Here is a 23,029-nt window from a genome sequence, read left to right on the forward strand (position 1 = left end):
TGTTTGAAGGCTCTCTTGTTTGGTGAATTTCTGTCTAACTGAGCAGTTCGTTTTTTACAATCTAGAAGTTATAACTTGCTTGTATTTTGTTCTAACCTCTCCACTTGTGGTGATCAATTTTGTAATATTGTCCAGTAATACGTGTTCTCAAACAGTCCCAAAGACTGATGTTTACTCGATTACTCTCACCTCATTTTGTATGTTGCTTCAGATAAAAGTGTTTACTAAGGAAATAAATGTAAATATAAATGTAAATTTATCACATAAATGTAGAAACCAGTAAATTATTTATCTTTTGCACATGTATGCAGCATTCAAACTGTATAAAACTCAATTTATGTTCATAAGAGTTAGCAACTCCTCTATACTTGCTGTGTTGGAGTATGATTTTCTTCCATGAAGGTTGACTAATCCGGAAATGAGTTATGAACTTTTAATGCACTAAAGAACCTCTATGTCTGGTCAGTATTCAAGGAGTGGATAGAGAGGTGGTCCACGTTAGAGCACTTGGGGGTCAATATTAATGATGGTCTAATGGTCTCGGAACACAGAAGAACTATATAAGAAAAGGGCAGAGCAGGCTCTTTCTTCTCATTAGATTGTGTTCCTTTAATGTGGAAAGTGAAATCCTTCACAAAATCAATAATAATTATAATAATCTTTGATGGCCAGTATAATCTTCTATGCTGTGGTGTGCTGGGATGGTCACATCACTTCAAGAGAGGCCCACTGAATCCACAAGCTGATTAAAAAATCAAACTCAGTTATGGGACACAATCTGGACCACCTGGAGGTAGTAGAAAAGAGGGAATGAAAACAAAACTGAATGCCATCATGAACAATGCTACACATCCTCTCTCTGACACAATAACACTGAGGACTTTCAGGCAATGAATTACTCAGCAAAAGTGTGTCAATAAATGTGTCTGGGGGTCCTTTATACCAACAGCAATATGCCTCCATAATGCCTCAGTGTGACTGGGTCAGCCAAGTCAGAAGTTTTCTTTCTTTTGAATTTTCTGGCTTCATAGTGTGTGTGTGTGTGTATTTATTTATTTAATTATGTACTTTCATCTACCAATGTATTTATTTATTTAAAGACCTTCTGTAAAAAGCCAAATTTCCACCTGGGGACAAATAAAGTTCTATCTATCTAATGAAACATTGTAATGAGCAGGATCCAATCCAGGAAAGGGTAAAGAGCACAGACAAATCAGAATACTATTATGGTCTGTGTTTTGAAAATCCTATGTTTTCACCCATCCACATATACTATGCAGAACCATTGTTTTCAGAAGTATATAGATCTGGAGAGCGTTTTTTAAAGTCTTCTTTTTCAGGGTTTAAAGATAGCTGGGTAGTTTGGACAAAAGGCGAAAACAGAGACTAATGTCTGCATTTTTAAACAAGAACGCAGTAGTAGTGTTTACACGGCCTAAGTCAGTACAGACGTTTAATCAAAGAAAAAAAAATCAATCTTCGTCTGCCCTGCTAAGTTTTTTCTTTTCTCTTTTTTTCTACTCTCCACAAGACATCTCCTTGTGTTTAAAAATAAAAGTCCTTTCTATCTTCTTATACAAAGACAGTCCTTTCAAACTAAAAGTTAAATGAATTTTGGATTCATTCACTTAAAATCCTCATAACTGAAAATAATTCCAAAAAATATTTTTTTTATTGTGCTGTTCTCAAAAATAATGAAGTTAAAAATGAAGTAAAAAGGTCCTAACTCTTGAGTCTTCTAAGAAGCACCAATTAGCTTCCATCACTCTAAGAAGGAATGCAGAAATTAGGTTAGCGATCCATCGGATTCCAGAAGCTGTGCACAATCATCTCATATAGGTGTGACCAAAAATATGAAATGACTTTACTGTCACCTGACTGGCATCAGGCTTAGTGGACATAAACAATATGGCTGTGACCATGAAAAAGAGCAAAAAATAATGCATGCTAAAATCCTTCAAACAAAATGGCACCATGATTCTATCAGTAAAAATAACAATACAGTGGAACCTCAGATCACGAACGTCTCTGAACACGTACAAATCGGGTTACGACCAAAAAATTTGCCAGACTTTTGCATCTGTTCATGACCACACACTCGGTTGACGAACAAGCCAGTTTCCCTTCCGGTTTGTACGCGCCAATGATTTCTGCACATGTCCAGTCTCTCCCTGTACTGTACATTGTTCTTGGTGCATTGCATCACGCAGAGGGACTTTCCCTCAAAACCGTAACCTCCTCTCCACCCAGCTTCCTCCTTTGGTTTAGCAGGTCCACAGCTCTCTTCAAAAAGCCCAGTTTTAATAAATAATCACGGCACTCGCGGCTTAGCAAGGGGACGTGGTGGTGTGTGGCCAAAGCAGTTCCTGAGCAGTTCGTGATGTGGGCGTTTCTCACCTAAGTGCACAGGTGAGAACTGGTCCGCATCCGTAATTGTTCCCAGGAGCTGCTGATTGCCATGACTACCACGTCCTCTTCATAAATAGAAGCGCAAGTTGGCTAAAGGGAAAAAGAAGAGAACAGGAAAGAACAGGAATTTTGCAGGAGAAGGCAGGAAGCAGGAGGAGAAAGCCGGTGCAGGAGAGAGAGAGCGCCAGCGAGCGCGAGAGAGAGAGAGAGAGAGAGAGAGCGCAGGCTCGCGTGCAACTGAGCAGGGAGCCTGGGTGTTTGTCTCAGTGTTATTCAGTGTTTTTACATTTAGTTTATTATTACACTGTGCATTCTATGGTATAATTAACTATTTTTGTGCTTAAAAATATATTTTTACATACAGTTTGTACGGTCTGGAATGGATTAATTGTATTTACATACAATCCTATGGGGGAAATTACTTCGGGTCACGACCAAATCAGGTTACGACCAGAGTTTTGCAACGAATTACAGTTGTGACCTGAGGTTCCACTGTATATGAAAATAATTTCTTTAAAATAAATTGAAATTTATACTAAAGGTTTATATGACAAACTAAAGTATGCCAAAATAGTAATTTCACAAAACAAATGAAAAATCAAAAATTGCTCTGGAATGGATGTGTGTCAGTCAGTCATGGCCTTGAAGTGGTCCGGTGCCGCTAAGATTCACAACGTCGAAGAGACAGTGATTTATTTATTTTTTTTAGTGGAGATTCCAGGGACGCACCCAGCCTTGGCCCGATCCTTATGCACTCACAAACAGAGACAAAAAGCCAACAGAAATAAAACAGCAAATAAAGAATGCATTAGCAATAATAATGAAAACAACGATCCCACCCCAGTTCCCCTGACAGCAATTATACATTAAATACAACAAATCACAAACAAAAACTACACACAAAACAGCAACAGATGTAATGTAAGGATGAAGGTAAATAGTCCAGAGATCCGCAGTTTGAAGGGGAATGTAAAGATTGTCTTACTGGTAGTTCCTGAAATGGTGAAGACAGGTGGAATCCACATACATTCTTCACATAACAGGCAGACATCAGACAATCCAGAACCTGACCAAGAAACGATCCAGGACAAAAATAAGAAGGCATAGGTATGACAACGAAAGGTAGACAGACAGGAACTTTAGACATGAAACACAAAATACTTCTCCCTTTTTTGGTAATACAATACAGTTTACAATACAGTTTATTTTTGTATAGCCCAAAATCACACAGGAAGTGCCGCAATGGGCTTTAACAGGCCCTGCCTTTTGACAGCCCCCCAGCCTTGACTCTCTGAGAAGACAAGGAAAAACTCCCAATAAAAACCTTGTAGGGAAAAATGGAAGAAACCTCGGGAAAGGCAGTTCAAAGAGAGACCCCTTTCCAGGTAGGTTGGGCGTGCAGTAGGTGTCAAAAGTAGGGGGTCAATACAATACAATATACACAACAGAACAATTCCTTAAGACAGCATAATAATAAAAATTTTAGAAGTACGGTTTAACAGTAGATGATATGACATAATTAGGTTTGGATATTTTTAGAGTCCTGGAGACCTCATCCATCTAGCTGCCTCCCCATTTGGCCATGCCATGGCTGAAACGTTGCTCCGATGAAAGGACCCATCTTTCCCATGATTCCTGTGATCCTCCATCAGGGATGACTTTACCATAGGCAGGCAAACAACTTGCCAGGTGGGCCGTGGCACCAATTGCCACATTTGGGTACCGAGAAAAGAAACAGAATAGGTGAGGGTTAGTATTCAAATATAATTATCATGTTACTTATGTTATAGTGCTAATGACTAACAACAGAGATGCAGTCTGTACAGTTAATCAGCAGCTCTAGGCAGGATATGCTAAACTGAAGTAGTGAGTCTTCAGCCGGGATTTAAAGGCTGAGACTGAAGGGGCATCTCTTATGGAAGCAGGAAGACCATTCCACAGTTTAGGGGCCCTGTAACTAAAAGCTCGACCTCCGCTGTTATTTTATTAATCCTTGGAATCCTAAGCAGACCGGCATCTTGAGATCTTAATGTGCGCTCAGGTTTGTAAGTCATGATAAGTTCAGACAAGTAAGCCGGACCTTGGCCATTTAATGCTTTATATGTTAAAAGGAGGATTTTGAAATCTGCCCTGAACTTAACTGGGAGCCAGTGTAAAGATTTAAGAACTGGAGTTATGTGTTCATATTTTCTTGTTCTTGTAATAATTCTTGCAGCGGCATTTTGGATTAACTGGAGGCTGTATAGAGAACAGTTTGAACAGCCAGTGAACACCGCATTGCAGTAGTCAATCCTACTAGAGATAAATGCATGAATTAATTTCTCACAATCCTGTTTATTTAGAAAGCACCTTAATTTCCTAACATTTTTAAGATGGAAAAACATGTTTTGGACGACTTTGTAATATGCTTTAAATGACATGCTAGAGTCAAAGATAACACCTAGATTGCGGGCTGATTCAGTAAAATTAATTGGGATTCCAACTGAGTTAAATGACGACAAAATATTGCTGTGATCAGCGTCATTCCCTCCAACAATTAACATCTCTGTTTTATCTGTATTTAAAGACAAGTAGTTCTCATTCATCCATTCCTTTAATTCACTAACACAACTAATTAAAGACAACATCGGAGAAACTTCATTTGATTTAAATGAAAGGTATAACTGGGTGTCATCTGCATACAGTGAAAATTAACATTATGTTTCCTAATGAGAGATCCCAGTGGAAGCATGTAAAGTGAAAACAGTAAAGGTCCCAGTACTGAGCCCTGCGGGACACCATATTGAACTTCTGTGTATAATGATGGAGTACTGTCTGCACATTTCTGTACATACTGGAATCGATTTGATAAATAAGAATTGAACCAAGCGAGCACGGGCCTGTAAGCCCAACATCGTTTTCTAGCCTGTGCAGTAAAATAGAATGGTCAATGGTGTCAAACGCTGCACTTAAGTCCAACAACATAATTACAGTGTAATTTCCTTCATCAGAGGATATCAGAATGTCATTTACAACCCGTGTTAGTGCCGTTTCTGTACTATGACCAGTGCGAAAGCCAGACTGGAATTTCTCAAATAGATTGTAACGCGTAAGGTGTGACTGAAGCTGACTGGCGACTACTTTCTCTAGTATTTTAGAGAGAAATGGTAAATTTGAAATAGGCCTATAGTTATTTAGTATGTGTGGGTCTAGGTCTGACTTTTTAAGTAAAGGTTTAATGACTGACACTTTTAGTGCATCAGGTACGGTGCCATGCAGTAATGAACTATTGATAACGGTTAGAATAGGCGCTGCAAGAACATCCATTGCACTTTTTACTAGTTTTGTTGGCACCGGATCTAGGGAACAAGTAGTGGGCTTCATTTTAGTAATTAAAGTTAAGACTTCCTGGTGAGTTACAGGATTAAAATTATTAAAGCGCTGAATGCAATGTGCGACAGGGTCTGCTAAGCTAGTAAGCTAGTATTTGGTTTGGTAACACTTTGGTAACACTGGTAACACTTGTCCCCTTTTAAATGTCGCACCGGCCTCTGTGTACCAAACAGCCCCTGCACCCTCTGCAGATGAACAATCAGAGCCACTGTAGGTACTGCTGGGAGTTGCAGTTTCAAGCCCCGGTAGCACCGCTACAGCCTCATTTATGCAAACGTACATATAGGCCCAGTTTGGAGTTGTCAGCTAGCCTAACGGTTACTTCACTGGATGTGCAAAGAATCTGGAATACCCGACGACTTAGGCAGAATGTGCTGATTCCCTACACAGACTGTGAGCAGGCCAGGGCTCAAACCAAGACCTCTGGAGTTGACAAGTAACCACAATAACTCCTGAGGTTACTAGTTGACAGCAACATTTTTCTGCTGCCAAGGTTAAGCTTGCTGGGTTTGTACTGTAAAGATTGTTATTGTTATGTGTATATACTAATCGTAATGCACCACGTCAACACTCTCTGGTGCCATGATGAGAACCTTTGTCTAAATCTTTACACTGCTGTATGACTCTGCTCCACTGTACCTCCATTCACATGTGTCTTTTCTGCCTTAGTGGGTCTACTTGCTGGATCCCTTCTCTGATGGTGCATTAAAACAGCTAGGCCATTTTGACTACTATGAAACAAGCAACCTGGGACCATCTAAAGTTATAGTACCTTCAGACACCCCTTGTCCCACAAAGGCAACTGAGATCTGTGTTATTTGTACAATTGTCTGATGAAACAGAGGTGACCCAGATGTGCTTTGTGGTAGGAGGAACTGTCACTGTCTGGAGGAATCTTACAAAAGGCCTCTACTTCTTCAGTCAGCTGAGCTTGGAGTGGTGAGAGGAGAAGAGGTAAGAGCTCACCTGATGAGGAGGGAAGTCTATCAAGAAAGAGGAAGGCTGAAAGGCAGAAAGGAGAAGCCTGGGGAATTATTGCTCTCACAAAGCTCAACCTCAGTCAAGAATCTGTCAGTGTGACATCGTGGCTTGCAGTTCACTACTACCTCATGTTCTCCAGTATAAGCACTGGAAGCACAGGGAAAGCTAATAGGGACAGGATAACAAATTCTAAATGACTCAAATTCTGTTTGTCTTTCTCCTTTGGCCAGATCTGGATGTCAGGAGTTTGGGAAAAATGTTAGAGGGAACAGCAAAAGTACAAGGACCTTGAAACAAGCCAGGAAGAGTGAAACAAAGAAGCAAAAGAAGTTCTAGTATTTGTCCTATTTTGGTAAGGATCTCTGTCTATGGACACTCTTGTTGGACTACTATTGGTACAGGTATTTTGGCTGATGCAAATCCCAAACTCTATTTATATGTAATTTTTACTTCTAAGGTTAGACCCCATTTGTTTCTAAATCAGATCTTGGTCAACAAGCATGGCTGATTTTTACTATTACCCCTGATGTGCAATGCTAAGCTCCCCAGCAGCTGCACATCAGTCAAACAGGACAGTATGGTGGCATATTGTTTAGCATTGGTGACACATGGCCCAGGGGACTTAACTTGTATTGGCAAATTGTGAAACATTTAAATGGAGTTTTCACATTGTTGTATCCATGTGACATTTTCCAAGGGAGTCTACCTTTTTCACACACCCTAAAGATATTTTGGTTAGGCCATTATCAGATAGTCTGTGTGTTTCCTCAAGTGTGTATTACAATGCAGTGGCAGGACTGATTTTTTTGTGACAATTGTTGCAACAGCAAAAGAACTGAGCACTGGGTAGGAACCAACAACACACCGGACTGTCACAAGGCATTCAAACACATTAGTGAGCACTGGCTCACGCTAACCCACTCTAGAGTGGCCCCTCCAACAAATTGCGACTGTAAATTCCTGTAGCCCAATACTAGGAAAATGGGATTTAATTTCATTCTGCTTCTCCGTGTTTTTAATTAAAAATTGCAAACCACTGAAGTACATTACTGCATAAAACATAGGAACTGACAAAGAAATTTAAACCGAAGCTCATGGACCAAATGTTTACTATCCAGGCTATTAAAATTTACTGTCCAAATTCACAAACTGCATGAATAGAACTTTAAATATGCATATAAAAGACAATTCTGAGTTTTTTGAAGTTGCTCATGAATAATATTTAGAGTCGACCTTGTGCACATGTTTTATTTGCTCAAATGAGACCCCATAAAGGAATAAGTCCCATAAAGAATATTACAAAGTTCAAAAAGAGAAAACAACTTCAAAGAATTGTAGACACTGCGTTAAACATTTTAAGAGTATTGAAGCTGGCAAGTAAAGGAGTCCCCTGAGAATCTGAGTAAACTAACAGTTTACATTAATCAGAACGGCTGAGGCCTCCTATAACTACAGTATGTGCTTTTACCAGAATTTTAATATAAAAGTGGGAAACCAGCTACTGTGTATATGCTTATTTTAAATCATTGGCTGCTATATTTATGATACCCAGATGTCATTTGCATCTCCTAAAAGCTGTTTATTTCACTAGAAAAAATTCTTAAGAAAAACTAAAGTAAAATCGGAACCTTAATGCACCTTAGAAGACATCGGCCTACAGCTTGTCCAGCTTTACTAAAATTAAATGGAGCATTTAAAGAACTGACTATATTTTCCTGGTATCTTTGTCAGATATTGAAATCAGAGTCTTTATAGCTTTTCCTTTTTTAAATGAAGACCTCGTTCCTTTTTCAATTTTTACTATGCCACCAGTTTTTTGTCCCAAGGTTTCCAATTGTATTGTTTCCACCGAAACTGTTTTCATGTCCTATTTGTTGTATGCACTCCAGGTTTGTGTCCTTTTATTTCACATTCCTTTTCAAGTTTATCATGAATACACATTACAATGAAGATCTTACTTGCATATCCCCCATAGAATAATGACAGCAATACAATTCCAACAAAAGACACAGACTTATACATAGAATGTAAGATAACGTAAAATGATATGCAATATAATTATGCAAAAGAACATTCGGTACTTTTGGTTATTTGTTTATTGTTTTAATTAGTATCTTGAAATAGTCTTTATAATGACCCAGTGTATAACAATGGGCTCCATGTCTTTATCCTTTATTGTGTTATTTTATCAGTATTATTGCATGTTTATTTATACACACTTTTATAGTACAATATTTTATCTAATTATTGACTATTCAATAGAAACTTTCTCTGAATTCTATGGTATGGATGTCAATAGTTGTATACCATATCATGCCATTTGCCGTAAGAGAGGAGTGAGAAACGTGACTGTGCAGAATGGCCGAGGTTTTTAATTATTTTCTTTGCCTTTCTCAACAACAACAATAACATTTATTTATATAGCACATTTTCATATGAATAATGCAGCTCAAAGTGCTTTACATGATGAAGAAAGAGAAAAAAGACAAAATAAATCAGAATTAAAATAAGACAAAACTTATTAACATAGAATAAAGGTAAGGTCCGATGGCCAGGGAGGACAGAAAAAAAAAAAAAAACTACAGATGGCTGGAGAAAAAATAAAATCTGCAGGGGTTCCAGGCCATGAGACCACCCAGCCCCTTCTGGGCATTCTACAGTACCTACTATAAATGATCAGTCCTCATTGTATTCAAGGTTCTCATGGAAGGACCTGATGATGATGGTTATATGTACTTCTGGTCTTTAATCCATCAATGTAGGGACATCACGGTGCTTTGAGAAAACCAGGAAAAGAACAGAAGAGAGAGTAGGGGTTAATACGGATTTTGGAACCATCATGAATAGTAATCATAATTAATTAAATATACAGAGCATCAGGATTAAACTAAGATGAAGTTATAAAAAGGCCATGTTAAAGTAATGTGTTTTCAGCAGTGTTTTAAAGTGCTCCACCGTATCAGCCCGGCAAATTCCTATTGGCAGGCTATTCCAGATTTTAGGTGCATAACAGCAGAAGGCCGCCTCACCACTTCTTTTAAGTTTAGCTTTTGGAATTCTAAGGAGACACTCATTTGAAGATCTAAGGTTACGATTTGGAATATAAGGTGTCAGACACTCCAATATATAAGATGGAGCGAGATTATTTAAGGCTTTATAAACCATAAACAGAATTTTAAAGTCAATTCTAAATGACACAGGTAACCAGTGTAGTGACATCAAAACTGGAGAGAGGTGCTTGGATTTTCTTTTCCTAGTAAGGATTCTAGCAGCTGCATTCTGCAGTCAATTTATGTCTTTTATGGGTATATCAGACATTGAGTGTTGCTTATGTCGTGAAGAGAAGGCAGCCAGGTTGCCAGTAATATTCTGTGCCACCTTCACCACACTCTGCAGGTCTTTACATCTTGGATCCAAGCTAATGCCATATCTGGATGTGATGTAGCCAGTGAGGATGGGCTCCACAGTGCCCCTTTAGACATTCATGGAGAAATTCATGTATGAGGACATCGAGGCACTGGTGAACCTTTTTTGACGAGCAATAAAATTTGTTGTGCCCAGTGTGGAATAATGTGATGGTGTCAATCTGCACATGCTGAGGTCTGTTAGTTAGGAAGTCCAAATTCTAATTGCAGAGGGTAGTATTGAGTCCTAAATCAAGGAGTCAACTTTGTTGGTATAACAATGTTAAACGATGAGCTGTAGACTATAAACAGGACTCTGGCATAGAAGTCTGTATTATCCAGATGTGCCAAGATGGTATGAAGTGCAAGGTTTATGACATGGACCAGATGTGACAATATTGAAACTGGAGGTGATCAAGATTGTCTGGAATATTCTGTTTAATGTGTCCCAGCATCAGACTCTTAGATCACTTCATTATGATTGAAGTGAGTGGCACCAATCTGTACTCATTTAGGCAGTCCATTTTTGTTGTCTTATAGGCAGGCCTTGAAGTAGACTGGTATGCAATTCTTCATTTTTCTCAGCTGAGTACCAGCAGTGTTTGCTAACTTACTGGCATCTTGAGCCCCACCACCCCATCTCCGATCAAATGTACGCATATGTTTGCACTTGAAACACCACTCTATTGAGACATCAGACTTAAACACATGTGTCTTTACTTCAGGCAGGAGTCTTAAGCACAGGGATGATTCTTGTTTTGAAGCAGAGAGGAACAACAGATTGTCTCAGTGAAATACTAAAGTTGTCACTGAAGACGTGACAGCTAGTTGATCATTACAGCTGTTTAAAAGACACCCTAAAATTTCATCCAGACCAGATGAGTTATGAACATCAACTCATTTAAAAATGTTTGTTACATCATGGATAGAAACAAAGAAGGATGAATCATGTGGTGCTGAAGGCAATCGAATGGCAGGCTGCTTGTTATCACAATCAAAATGGGCATAGAAAGAATTAAGGTGTTCAGGAAAGGAATGTGGGTGGCATCGTGGCGCAGTGGTAGTGCTGCTGCCTCGCAGTTAGGAGACTCGGGTTCGCTTCCTGGGTCTTCCTTGCGTGGAGTTTGCATGTTCTCTGCGTGGGTTTCCTCCCACAGTCCAAAGACTTGCAGGTTAGGTGGATTGGCGATTCTAAATTGGCCTGTTTGTGTGTGTCCTGTGGTGGGTTGGCACCCTGCCCAGGATTGGTTCCTGCCTTGTGCCCAATGTTGGCTGGGATTGGCTCCAGCAGACCCCCGTGACCCTGTGTTCAGAAAGGAACATGCAGATGAGAATAGGATAGGTTTTCATTTGTAGTGTGCAAGTATCCCTAAACTCTGCTAAAGTTTGTGTGAAATTGTTAAAACTTGTAAGAGAGTCCATCTCTACTTTGCTTCCATAATGATGTTTAGCCATAACCTGCATTTCCTATAATTGGAGATGTTCCTGTTTTGAAATGCATTGCTGTGTGCCATCAGTAACAACAGTAGCCTGTTTTAGGTGAATTGGCAACACTGAATTGACCCTAGTGTGTGCGTGTGAGTGCGTTTACCCTGCGATGGTCTTGTACCCTGTCCAGGGGAACATTCCTGCCTTGTGCCCTTTGCCTGCTGGGATAGGCTATGGACCCCAGCAACCCTGAGCAAGATTAAGCTGCTTTGAAAACTGAATGGTATGATATGGTACCTGCTTAAATTCCATGGACACCAGGTTCTAGTCCTTTTATTTGCATGGAAGTATGTTACATTTGTTATAGTTACCTTTTCAAGAATATCAGTTTTGGTACTTGTGTACTAAACGGATGGCAGTGAATCATATAAAATCGGGTATCGCTATTTACTCCAACTCCTGGCAGGCATAATTGTACGTATGTATTTCTATAATATTTCAATTTCTCAAAAAATATGTCATGAATTCGTCAAAACGGTTCTGTTTTCCTTTGTCATGCCATCCGTTTAGTACACAAGTACCTAATTTGTTTCTCCACTTTTTTGTTTACTGACTGTTAAAATTGTGTACTCATTAACAAATTATGTACTTCAGGAGGGATGTCAAGAGAGGACTTTCTCTCACATACTGAAAGAAATTCTGGCCAGTAAGAGGTACTGTTGAGCTATCCTCAAACTCAGACCACATGAGATAACATATGTGGAAAAAGAAAAACATGCAAATGTTTATATATCAATTGTCACACACATGCACATGGGAGATGGATTATCGGCTCAAATAATGTTGTTTCTCAGTCGAACCAGGGGTTGGCACTGTCATCGAATCCTCTCTCCTTTTCTACCAAACAAAGAACCCTCCCAGTAAGGTCGCTTCCAGGCTACAAGTCCTGCTGTCACTGATCCCCACTCTTCATGGTCTCACTTCCAGTTCTGGCCCATGAACTCCCACTTTGTCCTGTCTGCTTGATATAAATAGAACAGCCTTCCTAATGAGATTTGTTTCTTTTTCTGCCATACTTTCAGTATACAGGATGGTCATCCCAAAACCTTTTTCTGCCTCCATTTATTTTGTTGCACTGTGTATGTTTCAAGTCAGTAAACTGACCCTTTATTCATTGTGTTGCACATAATGGGTTTCTAGTGTTTCTGACTCTAAATTATTTGTTTGACATTAGTGTTTGAGTTACTTTATGTTAACTGTATACACGGTGATGCTGGTTAGCAGTCCTTTGTGTGTGATCTCCAGCTTCTTTGCAACACCTTCACATGAAGCCTCTGGCCAAGAATGGACCCAAAGGAGTTTTTCAGGTGGAAAATATGAAAGCAGTGGCAAGGTAGAGGATACTTTAGTTGGGTGAGTGCTTCAGGAAAAGGTGTAGGTGTAAGCTTGAGCTGATGCATGACTTAGCACTTAAATAACTACAAAGAGTGGAGGAAAGTAAGATGTTGAAAAGGGTAAGCTAGAGGCCAAATACACTGACTGAACAACAAGAAGAACAACATGTGGAATGTCAGAACAAGAGGTTAGGAAAACAAAAATCAAACCCTGAAATAAATGCAGCACACTTTCAAAAATTTAACTATAATCAAAAAGAAATCTGACGATACAGTGCAAGTTGTTGCCAGGCAGCTAGAGACTCCATCAGGCATGTTGGTGAGGTGTTTAAATGAGTACAGTGATATAGGATATATATACATACACTGTATACTGTATATACAGTGGTGTGAAAAACTATTTGCCCCCTTCCTGATTTCTTATTCTTTTGCATGTTTGTCACACAAAATGTTTCTGATCATCAAACACATTTAACCATTAGTCAAATATAACACAAGTAAACACGAAATGCAGTTTTTAAATGATGGCTTTTATTATTTAGGGAGAAAAAAAAATCCAAACCTACATGGCCCTGTGTGAAAAAGTAATTGCCCCCTGAACCTAATAACTGGTTGGGCCACCCTTAGCAGCAATAACTGCAATCAAGCGTTTGCGATAACTTGCAATGAGTCTTTTACAGCGCTCTGGAGGAATTTTGGCCCACTCATCTTTGCAGAATTGTTGTAATTCAGCTTTATTTGAGGGTTTTCTTGCATGAACCGCCTTTTTAAGCTCATGCCATAGCATCTCAATTGGATTCAGGTCAGGACTTTGACTAGGCTACTCCAAAGTCTTCATTTTGTTTTTCTTCAGCCATTCAGAGGTGGATTTGCTGGTGTGTTTTGGGTCATTGTCCTGTTGCAGCACCCAAAATCGCTTCTTTTTCTTTTTCCGAAATGCTGTGCTCCTTTTACGCCAGATGTAACGGGACATTTGCCTTTGAAAAAGTTCAACTTTTGTCTCATCAGTCCACAAGGTATTTTCCCAAAAGTCTTGGCAATCATTGAGATGTTTCTTAGCAAAATTGAGACGAGTCCTAATGTTCTTTTTGCTTAACAGTGGTTTTGCGTCTTGGAAATCTGCCATGCAGGCCGTTTTTGCCCAGTCTCTTTCTTATGGTGGAGTCGTGAACACTGACCTTAATTGAGGCAAGTGAGGCCTGCAGTTCTTTAGACGTTGTCCTGGGGTCTTTTGTGACCTCTCGGATGAGTCGTCTATGCGCTCTTGGGGTAATTTTGGTCGGCCGGCCACTCCTGGGAAGGTTCACCACTGTTCCATGTTTTTGCCATTTGTGGATAATGGCTCTCACTGTGGTTCGCTGGAGTCCCAAAGCTTTAGAAATGGCTTTATAACCTTTACCAGACTGATAGATCTCAATTACTTCTGTTCTCATTTGTTCCTGAATTTCTTTGGATCTTGGCATGATGTCTAGCTTTTGAGGTGCTTTTGGTCTACTTCTCTGTGTCACGCAGCTCCTATTTAAGTGATTTCTTGATTGAAACAGGTGTGGCAGTAATCAGGCCTGGGGGTGGCTACGGAAATTGAACTCAGGTGTGATACACCACAGTTAGGTTATTTTTTTAACAAGGGGGCAATTACTTTTTCACACTGGACCATGTAGGTTTGGATTTTTTTTCTCCCTAAATAATAAAAACCATCATTTAAAAACTGCATTTTGTGTTTACTTGTGTTATATTTGACTAATGGTTAAATGTGTTTGATGATCAGAAACATTTTGTGTGACAAACATGCAAAAGAATAAGAAATCAGGAAGGGGGCAAATAGTTTTTCACACCACTGTATGTATATATATATATAGTATATACTGTATATACTAGGGGTCTTACCTACGGCTTGCTTCACTCGCCAGCCCCCGTGGCCAGCCATTTCGCGTCTCTGCCACTCGTGTTTTGAAGGGGGGGCCTGAATGCACCCCTGTTGTCTGTGGGAAAAGGGGCAGCTGCCCTAACTGATATAAACATAAGACAGGTTTAGAAATGGGACTACAGCTGATCTGCAATCAGACCTGCTGGGAATGGATAAGGACCACACTGGCTACTCATAGCAAGAAGAGGGCAGGATTGCTGCTTGTGCCATAACCGAAAAAGTTACAAAGCGGCATTACATACAACAGACCAAGAGTGTGGTACAATTTATCTGCACCCTAGGAGCTGCATGTATTTTCTGGTAACTTCAGACTGGAATCAAAATCTTTAAAATATTTGTGCTTTTTGTATTTCCATTATACAGTAATAATAAGATAATATGATAAACCATTTTGAATTTTAAGATACTCTTGCACAACATGTAACATTAATAAAAAATAAAATGGGAATAGAATCTTTAGACTTAACAGAACAGAAACAGTACCACTTGGCACCTTCCACTGGAGACTAAAAACATTTATGCCTACTGCTGATGACTATCTCTTAGTTGGACACAATATGAACAGGAAAGCCCATCTCGATCTCCACAGGTAGACTATCCATTAAGCTTTAATTTTCAGAGCAAAAATAGGGGGAGAGAACACCCACCCATTTGATGATCCATTTTTCTCAGTATGAAATTATAATTAGACATGATTTATAGCCATTGTTAAAGGACTAGACTGGCAAATTAATTTTAAAGCAACGTGAGATGATGTGAAATAGATTTTTGCTCATTACTGAATATCCGACTCATTATTTAAATCATAACAGAATATAATTTGCACGAAGAACATTAACAGATGTTTCTTTGTCATTGTTCAAGTGACATACAGTATGTTTATAAGAACATATATTTTAAAATAGTATAGCAATTAAAGCTAGCATTCTGAATAAGGTAGAACATTTCTAGTATATAATCATGTATGTAGTCTGAACTGTATTTTATATCATTGATTAAAGCAATAAACAACCAAAAAAAAAAAAATGATATACCCTGTAGAGCAGAGTAGGTGTAGTTTAAAAGGATACAAGTTTATGTATGCACCGGAGGTCCTGCATAGTATGCTTTAGACTAGAGCGTTATAAATATGAAGATTTCAATAATGCCTTGCTTTCAGATTTGTTTTTGGTTGAGCTAATGATGGGTACAAATGATTATTGTGCCATAATCCAACATATTTTGACATGCTCATCTGGCCAGTTATGTCAAAGTGGGAGTAACGGGGAGGTTGAGGTGGATTTGCATAATTGTGTTGTCAGATCACCGCAGGCGGTTGAAGAAAGAGCAGCGCTAAACATGTTAATGGGGAAATGGAGAAGAGGGAATGTAGGCACCACCTCAGAGAATCAGTAAAATGGTAATCTGACAAGTGACAACACACAAAGATAGCAGGAGAAGTGTTAGTCGCATAAGGCAAAGACAGCTTTATTGCAATGTGCCAGAGAATCAGGTACAGTAAACTTCAGGAAGTGTCCTAAAAACTGGAATAAGGAGTAGACTGAAAACTATTACACAATGCATGTTTGAGCCATTACTGCTTCTTTATCTTAACTACAGAACGGAGTACATTCACAAATGGGTGGATAGGGAGAACATACAAAGTTTAATTGCCAACTTGCAAGGGTAAGCACTACAAAAATAAAGATACAGATGCACATTTAGACTCTGGTTAGCTTATATGATGTAAGTCGCATACAGAGAGAACTCAGAAAGAAGTATAACTCAGTATCATAGATTTTAATGAAGCATGTAAAGGACTGAGGCAGTCAACTTGAGCAAGAAAGAAAAAGATGACCCAGACAGAAAATAAAAGTCTTTTCTGTGTGGGAAAGCCTGGTCAGCGTGAATTTAGCTTACTGTCACCTCACTTGACCACATGTTAGGTCATCAGTCCCTTTAGAGTGGTTCCTGTGAGAATAGGTAAGTGAATCATTCGCCAAAATCAAATGGATTTGGATGTGTCATACCATAAGATTTTTCTTAGAATTATTATATGATTGCTCGTCATATTTTGCCTTTGTCTCCTGGTAGTTTTTTACATCTCATCACTTGTACCCAATCACAGTAGACACAGTAACAGCACTTGAGCTCCCTTTCATAGTGTTTTTGTTACATTTTCTCCTTGGTCTATTTTTATTTGTATTTCACAATGTTTGATTGTTTTATAAATTTGCTTTTTTAAATGCTACTTAGATTCTTTTGTCCAGGAGGTAATTTAAAGTAGCAGGTTTGATACCAACTCAATTCCCGAAAATAATCCTGTGAGTAAATATCAGAGATTTTTATAAAAGTTTCCAGCTATCTAAAGTAAGAAACAGCTAATAAGAATGGATATAACATATTGCTAATCAAAGAGCACAGCGGAGGCTGACTGAAAATGAATTTCTGTTCCAGTATTGGAACTGAAAAAACATTGTGTTTCCGATTGGGATTTTCCATTCATAATTTCATTGACTGAACCTCTTAATTCAATTTTGGGATTTAATTAAATGCATTATTATTATCCATCCATCCATTATCCAACCCACTATATCCTAACTACAGGGTCACGGGGGTCAGCCGGAGCCAATCCCAGGGCACAAGGCAGTAAACAAACCCCAGGCAGGGTGCCAGCCCACAACTGGGCACACCCACACACCAAGGACCTTTGAGAATCGCCAATGCACCTAACCTACATGTCTTTGGACTGTGGAAGGAAACCCACGCACACATGGGGAGAACATGGAGGGAGGACCTGGGAAGTGAACCCAGGCCTCCTAACTGCAAAGCAGCAGTGCTACCCACTGCACCACCCTTCTTCTTCTTCTTCTTCTTCTTCTTCTTCTTCTTCTTCTTCTTCTTCTTCTTCTTCTTCTTCTTCTTCTTCTTCTTCTTCTTCTTCTTCTTCTTCTTCTTCTTCTTCTTCTTCTTCTTCTTCTTCTTCTTCTTCGCAAGTTTCACTATAGACAGACTTAGAGCTCTTGGACAACTTTTCAGCTGTAATGCAAAAACAGTAAATTGTTAAAGCTTATAAGGTTAACATACATACTGTAAATAGTTAAACTATGTCAGAACAGAACAATTTCATTTGATCAGCATGTACAGTTCATGTCAATGTATAGTCCATTGTACTTGACATAAAGCCTGTTAATAATAGGGGAACACAGAAGAAAAACTCCATTACCAGCATTTCTAGAGAAAGTATACCTCTTTGAGGATGGTGGGTAGTGGATGTCTATAGTCAGTTCTAAAAGTGTTTTATAGATAAAGTCAGTTCTGGTGGCTAATTGTAGGCCACTTGGCCACCAGTTCCATTCTGGGCATTATATAATATAATAATGATGTGCTATTTACAGAAGATTAAATCCTTCCATCCTTGAATTCCATGACACTCAGTATCTTTGGTGTCACTTTTCACCGACAGGACGAGCATCTTGGCAATACAGAAGAGGCGTGATGTGCCAAAGTAGAACACTGAGAAGAGAAAGAGAACAAAGGAGGGTAGGTAGAAGTTGTCATGCTTATTTGTATTTGTTCAGATGATTAACAAGCAATCACAATTAATACAGCTAATCAGCATCTTAAATCTGGATATGCTAATCTAAGGCAGTGAGTGATTTTTAAACAACTCTAGTACCAGTTACATTATCACCATGCTGCTAAGTTTTTTTTGTTTTTTATCAGAAAGATCAATGGCCGGAGAAATATTTTTGTCAGAAGGTAAGACCTACTGTTTTAAAGGGTTAAATCTAAAAATAACATTATGCTAAGAAGATATAAAATTGAATACTTGAAAGTTGTGTGCAGCAGGGAGTGTTATCTCCATGGGTAGACCAGGTTCCATGCTGGTAATCAGATTTGTGAAAGGTAATTCCACTTACTGTGCCACCTCAGTGCCGCAACAACACAAATTAATGATGACACGACTAATAAGGTTATACTTAGCTTGCATTAAAGAGTGTTTCAGTATACAAAGTTACATAAGCCCTGTAGGGAGACCCATGAAAAAAACTTAATGCAGATGAACGCAGTAATTAGTTATCATAAAGTGCAGAAGCTTGGAGGGTCACTCAGGACCAGAAACTCAAAAGCCTCAAGGTTGAGGAGATCAGAAGCTGAGCTGCTGTAGTGTGTCATGGAAGCGGTGTTTCCAGGGTCTCAAAACGACGAGGTGTGTTAACACCTTTTGTAACTTTTAAATAAATGCTGTCTTGGTACAATAAACCAAGTCGTGTCCTATGAGAAACTCCGCCACACCTGTTGTTAGAAACCTCTGCAAAAGAAAAAGACTTTCTTGATGTTTCACCTGGCAGAGCCAATGAAATGCTTCCTCATAGATTTATAATTGAAACAAAAGGCAACCAATGTGTAAAAAAGAACCAGCAAGCATTGTGGGCAGGCTATTTGTAGGAGTTCCAGTGACGCACCAAGAGCACAGCTTGACAGCTGCCTACAAAAGTGAACAGGCAAGCATAGTATTATTTTTAAGATTACAGAGATTCCAGATTTGTTTCCACATTTTTGAATATTCTAGTACTGCAGTGACTGCTTTAGCAGCTTTATGTGTTTCCTAGCACTTATCCCTCATTTTTCAGAAATGAAGACAGCCAACGTTAGATGGAAAGAGATGCCGTGCCAATGATGGAACTGAAATGTGTTAAATAAGAAGTAGTCCAAATATTTTGCAGCTAACGCTTATGTTTTTATTAAAGGTAGGCATTAGACAAGAACATCAATTTACAGTAGCATTTGTATTCAATTTTGTGGAGAGATGCATTTTACATTTGGCATCCTTCAACATCTGCAGTAAGATGCTGCAGATGTTCTACCAGACGGTTGTGGCGAGTGCCCTCTTCTACGTGGTGGTGTGCTGGGGTGGCAGCATAAAGATGAAAGACGCCTCACGCCTGGACAAACTTGTTAAGAAGGCAGGCTGTATTGTAGGATTAAAGTTGGACAGTTTAACATCTGTGGCAGAGCGACGGGCATTAAGCAAACTCCTGTCAATCATGAAGAATCCACTGCATCCACTTAACAGTGTCATCTCCAGACAGAGGAGTAGCTTCAGTGACAGACTTTTGTCACTGTCCTGCTCCACTGACAGACTGAGGAGATCGTTCCTCCCCCACACTATGCGACTCTTCAATTCCACCCGGGGGAGTAAATGCGAACATTAATTTTATTTTAATTCTCTTCATTTTTATTACTATTTAATTTAATATTGTTTCTTTGTATCAGTATACTGCTGCTGGATTATGTGAATTTCCCCTTGGGATTAATAAAGTATCTATCTATCTATCTATCTATCTATCTATCTATCTATCTATCTATCTATCTATCTATCTATCTATCTATCTATCTATCTATCTATCTATCTATCTATCTATCTATCTACTGCATTATGCTCCATGGCTTACTACATGAATGTCCTGCTCATTCATATTTGATCCTAATATGTTTAGAGCTGACCTGCTATGAGAAGTCATTTGAATTTTAAAAAGTGGAATTGATTTTATTGAGATTCATGGAATTGCACTTGTGTGACCCTCCAGGCTATTGAAGACAAGAATAAGTTTAAAAAATAAAAATGCGGCAGTACGTTTCAGCTTAAATTTTGCGATTTTTTTCTTTCAAAATGTATTTTGGTCTCTCTTTACAAACGTCATGTACGATACAATGAAATATTATAATTTAATCAATTCACTTCACATCTGGACAACCGTAACCATTGTTAAAGAGGTAGCATATTCAATAAAAGGAGTGTGTGTGTGTGTGTTTTTTTAAAAAGAGTTTATAAGAAATATAATTTAGCAAGTGAGAGGAGGTCATTAAGTCAATCCAGCTAGTTTGGTTAGATATTAATCATCCCAATGTCTCATTCAGATCCTTTTTAAACACTGCCAAAGCTTCCTCTTCAACCCCACGGCGTCCTGTAAGTATTCATCTGAAGAAAAGTTTACTGATTCACTAATTAACTGAAAGGGATCAGTTTTTTGATGTCAGTGAGAATTCTGAAGACTTGAATTAGCTCCCCAGATGGCTACCTCTGCTCAAGACAAAACAGGTTTAACTCCCTGAGCCTGTCTCAGTAGGCCATGTCACTTAGTCCTGGCATGGCCCCTGGTTGCTCTGCTCTGCACAACCTCAAGAGCTGCTATGTCTTTGTGTAGTGTGGAGACCAGAATACCACAAAGTATTCAGGCTGTAGTCTCATTAGTGCCCAAAATAGTATGCCTGAGCTTAACATCCCTTGATTTATACTCTACTGTTTCAAAATATAACTTAACTATCCATTTGCTTTCCAGTTGTTTCCACATATTGCTAGGCAATGGGAATGTTGCATCAACATAAACCTCTAAATCTTTAATAGAGGTTGCTGGATGTTCACCTTGTATTTATGTCAGTGAAAGCTAAAATTTGTTCAGAGATAGCCTTATGTGAATGTTTCTCTAGCTAAATATATTAAACATAAGACATATTTGTAACTAATCCAAGGCTTCTAATAACTTTTATAATACCCCGAACAGACCTTAGTGTACAATAGTAATGGATTTACTTACAAACACTTGTTTCCAATGGTTGTAGTGAAAATGTACCTTTTACTTGCTGATAACTCAAATAGCATTTCAATAATCTACAGAGAAGTTAAGCAAAATGACACCTTTTATTAGCTAACTAGAAAGATTACAATATGCAAGCTTTCGAGGCAACTCAGGCCCCTTCTTCAGGCAATCTTAGCCATCCATAATGGCTAACATGGTGCAACACCCTAATAACTACAATAACATATAGAAATATTTCAAAGAATGTACATGTAAATCAAGAGTTCCCAAACTTTTTTCGGCCGCAGACCCCTTTACCAAAAACTTTTAAAACCATTGACCCCCTAGTCATTTACTTTACTTACTCAAATTAATACATTTGTACAGTATTCGATATAAAATATTTCACTAGATATCAAACTTTTCATTTTAATCACTTGTAATTAATGATTGAAAAAGGTAAAAGGAATACGGAATATGGTATTATCTTGTGCAACATTTAATATCGAAACCTGCATTAACGAAAATTAAAGCAAAACAATATGAGAAGAGTGTTTTTTACATTTTTGACATTTATGAAATAAATATGTAAATTCAAAATAAGTACAAATAGTCCAAGTTGTACTTTCAGCACTTCTTTTTTTGGTTCAGTCATATTATTATCTGAAGAAATGAAAACTTTTATTAACAAACAAATTTCGAAAGCCCCTGTGATAAAAAAAAAAAAACACTAAATTATGTACTTACTTGAAACAAGATTTTTGTTCAAACTCAAATAAATAAACTGTGTCCTCTGATTTTCTTTTTTGTAGTACTGCTCCTCAATAAATAATTATATTTAAAGTTCAAATCACAAATAAGTACATGTCACATCAAACGAACCAATTTATAGTGTTTTTTGAAAGCATGACCGTGCAAGACTGATAGATTCTGCTAATATCGAATATCCGTTGTCTCGTCCCACCGCGAGTAAGTGTGGACATGCAGCGGTTTTTCATGTCCGCTCTTGCTTTGATACGATCGATAAGACAATGCACAGACATGTTTGTGCTACATGTATTTTCATGCATTCTTACATGTGACTCTTTTAATGACACATTTTACCTTTTCGTTTCGCAAGTTTGGTATGTAATGTGTTTTTATCAAAAAAGTGTTTTTTTGAATTATTGTACTTCTTAATTAGGTACCTATTAGAATATTAGAAGTAACAAACAAATAGCAGTAGTAAGGGGGTCTGTTTTCTATTTTTGCTGTCGTCGACCCGCAAATTTTTTTATTGAAACTATCGACCCCTAGAAAGTTCAAATTCACCCCAGGGGGTCGATATCAACCACTTTGGGCACATCTTGATGTAAATGTTGTTGAAAAATATTTAATGTGAAGTTCATGATGCAGATAATTGATTTATGATGGGTTACATAACTTCATAAACATAGTTTAAGTTTAAAATATCTAAATTTTAAACGTGATGTGTATAGTAAGTTTACATGTTACATTTCGTTTGTTATTGTTAAGTGACTTTAAGATAATATGTATATAAAGTAATGTCTC

Source organism: Polypterus senegalus, chromosome 8, assembly GCF_016835505.1.
Source record: "Polypterus senegalus isolate Bchr_013 chromosome 8, ASM1683550v1, whole genome shotgun sequence".
NCBI lineage: Eukaryota > Metazoa > Chordata > Cladistia > Polypteriformes > Polypteridae > Polypterus > Polypterus senegalus.